The sequence below is a fragment of the Nicotiana sylvestris genome, chromosome 1, assembly GCF_000393655.2.
Source record: "Nicotiana sylvestris chromosome 1, ASM39365v2, whole genome shotgun sequence".
Classification (NCBI taxonomy): Eukaryota; Viridiplantae; Streptophyta; class Magnoliopsida; order Solanales; family Solanaceae; genus Nicotiana; species Nicotiana sylvestris.
The window spans coordinates 44,746,297-44,751,008 of NC_091057.1; positions in this window are offsets into that span (position 1 = coordinate 44,746,297).

The window sequence follows — 4,712 nt, forward strand, 5'->3', positions numbered from 1 at the left end:
TCTAAATTCTTTTTACCCCAAATCTTGTTCAAGTCCTTCCGATCAATCGGTAAAGATGTTCAAAATTGGAGGATACAGTTACTTGGATCTGATACAACCAAATGAGAGAAATAAAATGAGAGAGTTATCGGTGAAAACCCCCACGGGCACCGTAAGATAATGGTAAGTAGAAAAACTAAAATAAGAGGTCTTGTTAGTGAAAACTCACAAAAAGCACTATAAGGTGATGGTGAGAAGAGAAATGAGAGAGGTCAGCTCATGAAAACCCGCAAAGTGCACCACTGATCAAAAAAGAGGATCTTCAGTCACTGACATCGACATAATCCTAGGCAAGGCTTCTCAGTTTCGAGGCAAAAGTTTTAATGAATTTCTGAGAGTCGGACGGTTTGCACAGATCAAGCATCCAGTCTAAAAGGCATGTCATGTTCATTGAAGTCCGCATGTACTCCAGATAAGTCCTTCTATACTTTCCCCGAAAGGGATACCTTTTGTTTAATTTCATTGTCCTTTCCATTGTTTGTTTTTCTTTGAATCCATTTCGATCTAACTTTGTTTCGAAACTAAGACGAAGAAAGGATAGCAAGATTGATTTACAGGGCTCTCGTTTGATACAATCTAATATGTAAAAAGGTCACCCATCCTCGGCAAGGGCATCAAGTCGACTGGCTATGGCGGCGATGCTTCAAACTCAAAACTCTTGGAAGAAGAAAATCTGATTGAAGTGCCTATAAAGGCAAATGAAGTTGAAAAGATTGAGTCCCACGTGGCTAACCGTCTCGACAAGGTTTGAAAAAACAAGATACCCCAAATTCTTTGAAATTAAAGTTGGAAGAAAGAAGACAGAAATGAAAGGCCTATGAAGGCGAAATAAAGTTGGAAAAGGTTAGGTCTCACGCGACTAGCCGTTGCAAAAAAGTTTGAGGAGCCAAATGTTCCCCAATGCTCCGAAGTTAAAAATTGAAAAAAAAAAAGAAAAAAAAACAACAAAACAAGTCAGAAGTGAAAGGCCTACAAAGGCAAATTAAGTCTAAAAGGTTGAATCCCATGCGACCAACCGTCATGGAAAAGTTGAAAAAACCAGAGGTTCTTCAGGGTCAGAAATGCAATCGGTATTCAGGAAGCAATCAGTTGCAGTTGAAAGGGCTGAGAACAAGTAGTTGAAATAATCAAGGCTATAAAACCAACCACCGTTTCAAACTGACAAATTTTTTTCTTTGTCTGAAAAAACAGAAAACGAGTGCAATCCAAAAGCAACCTTGCAAGAAGCAGGTGCGACCAAAAAGAAACGGCGCAAGGACTAGAAACAGCTTTGCAGCAACAACCCAAAAAGGGAAGTCTCCTCCAAAATTCTTTCCTGCATTTACTCATTCTCTAAAATAAATAAAAATAGAGAAAAAAATGATGATGAAAATGATTAAAAAAAAGTTCAAATCATGGTAGTATAGGGTCTCCAATCCCTAGCTATGTTTTTCCAACATAGGGTCTTTATTCCCTAGTTGATGCCAACATAGGGTCCCTACTCCCTAGTTGATGCTAGCATAACCTGATACCAGCATAGGGTCACCACTCCCTAGTTGATGCCAACAAAGGGTCCACACTCCCTAGTTGATGCCAGCATAACCTGATGCTAACATAGGGTCACCACTCCCTAGTTGATACCAACATAGGGTCCCTACTCCCTAGTTGATGCCAGCATAACCTGAAGCCAACATAGGGTTTGTATTCCCTAGTTGACGCCAATATAGTGTCCCCACTCCCTAGTTGATGCCAATATAGGATCCCCACTCCCTAGTTGATGCCAGCATAACCTGATGCCAATATAGGTCACCACTCCCTAGTTCATGCCAATATAGGGTCCCCACTCCCTACTTGATGCCAGCATAACTTGATGCCAACATAGGGTCACCACTCCCTAATTGATGCCAACATAGGGCCCCCGCTCCCTAGTTAATGCCAGCATAACCTGATGCCAACATAAGGTCTTCATTCCCTAGTTGATGCTAACATAGGGTCCCCACTCCCTGGTTGATGCCAGTAAAATTGATGCTAACATAGGGTCACCACTCCCTAGTTGATGCCAACATATGGTCATCACTCTCTAGTTGATGCCAACATAGGGCCTCCACTCCCTAGTTGATGCCAACATAGGGTCTTCGCTCCCTAGTTGATACCAGCATAACCTGACGCCAACACAGGGTCTCCACTCCCTAGTTGATGCCAACATAACCTGATGCCAACATAGGGTCACCACTCCCTAGTTGATGCCAACATAGGGTCTTCACTCCCTAGTTGATGCCTGCATAATCTGATGCCAACATAGGGTCACCACTCCCTAGTTGATGCCAACATAGGGTCCCACTCCCTAGTTGATGCCACCATAACCTGATGATTTTCCAACATAGGATCTCCAATCCCTAGTTGGTTTTATTTTAGATATAGGGTTTTCATTCCCTAGTTGATGCCAACATAGGGTCTCCACTCCCTTGTTGATGCTAGCATAACCTGATGTCAACATACAGTCACCACTTCCTAGTTGATGCCTACATAAGGTTTCTACTCCCTAGTTGATACCAGCATAACCTGATGCCAACATAGGGTCTCCACTCTCTAGTTGATGCTAACATAGGGTCTCCACTCCCTAGTTGATGCCAGCATAACCTGATGCCAACATAGGGTCTCCACTAATTGATGCCAACATAGGGTCTCCACTCCCTAGTTGATGTCAGCATAACACGATGCCAACATAGGGTCTTCACTCCTAGTTGATGCTAACATAGGGTCTCACTCCCTAGTTGATGCCAGCATAACCTGATGCCAACATAGGGTCACCACTCCCTAGTTGATGCCAACATAGGGTCCCACTCCCTAGTTGATTCTAACATAACTTGATGCTAACATAGAGTCTCCACTCCCTAGTTGATGTTAGCATAGAGTCTCCAATCCCTAGTTGATTTTATTTTAGACATAAGGTCTCCACTCCTTAGTTGGTTTTCCAACATAAGGTATCCATTCCCTAGTTGATTTTATTCTAAACATAGGATCACCACTCCCTAGTCTTTTTTCCAAGATACATCATTCCCGCCCTTTTATTGCTTTCAATAATGAAGTAGCATAGAGTTTTGTTACAATAACTCATGAAATTTTCCTAGTGAAAACTTAGGCAAAAAATTTTTGTTTGTTCGTTTGTTTTAGTGCTTGAGCAAGTTATACCACGAGGCAGAGGGTTCGAGATTACCAAAAGAAGGAGTCTCAATCCAGAATAAAAGAAAAAGAAGAAAAATAAAAAGAAGTGAACTCAAAGTGCAGAAGCGAAGAAAAGATATGGACTGCTCAAGACATGATTGAAGTCACAAGCTTTGCATGTCCTGCCTTGATTCGAGAAGCTGAAAAAGAATGAACCAACACCTGCAGCTAACAAGCATCAAGATTCAGATCAGAGTCCATATGAAGAATCAGTCAAGACTCAAAATCAAGCTTCAAAAGACTCATAGATAGAAATCTTGTAACTCGTAGCTGATAGACTTAGTTAGTCTTTTTTATTTTGATTTTGCTATAATAGTAGGATCACGCACCGGAGCTTCTACGGGACCTCACTCGACTCTACAACTCATTATTCCATCATTCTCCTAGAATTACACTGATCTGATTCCTTTATTGCCAAGGATATATAGGCAACCTTTGAAGTAAGGTTCGGTCAAGCTTTTTCAAAAATGCTTCCCATGGAGTATCAAACAGGCAAAATTGTTCATGATCGCTCACTTTGGCTTTGCCCGAAAACTCTTCATGTTCTCGAGCAAAGAGGGGCAGCTGTGAGCACCTAATTTTTACCCTAAATGAAAATTACTCCTAAAAAATATTCAAAAATAATTTTAGTAAATAAATAGCCTAGCCACACAAAAAATAGAATTTAAATTAAAATTTGAGTTAGAGTGGCTAATATTGCAAAAATTAAATAAAGCGAAAGAGGTTAGTCTTTGTTGAAACTAGGCTAAGAACACAATTGTTTAAAGTGGCTCAATTGCCAAATCGGCCCAATCTTCTTTCACCTACCCAAGCCCAATACCCTTTAAACTCACACAGTACTTAAGTTAAGAGAAAAGAGCTCATCCTATCTTCACTAACGGGAGCAAGACAAAAAACCCCCTTGTTTGGAAACCCAAGGAGCGACGCTTATTCCTGGATCCTTCAACACACAACAACTCCTCCAACCCCCTTCTCAAAAATATCAAATGCACACACACTCACAAAAATGCACAAAAAGAGAGTGACGAGAAAAGAGGGGAAGGCAGTGAATTGGAAAAACCCGAAGCCATCATCTTCTTCTCCCCAAGCATCAAATTCATCCAAAAAAAAGCACCCTTAATCTCATACAAAAAATGAGTTGCCCACCCTAGCTAAGACTGAAACTTCAGTCGCAATCTTGAAGGAGAAGGATTAGCCACCCTATCTTCCTGACCAGAAACAAAGCCCCAAACCCATCACCTCTTTAGTTGCATAACTCTATCTCCGGCCTTTCCACAAACAGAAATGAATTCCTTCAGTCTCAAAATCTCGGCTGATTGGAAAATAATCGAGGAAATTTTCAGTGAGCATAAGGTCTTGGCTACTTAGATTTGGTAGTGACGCCGTCCGTTCCGAGGTTAGAGGTCGTCGGCGAACTTTTCAGTTCAAAATCCCTGTTTGTAACTTAATTATTAGGAAGGCAACTAGCA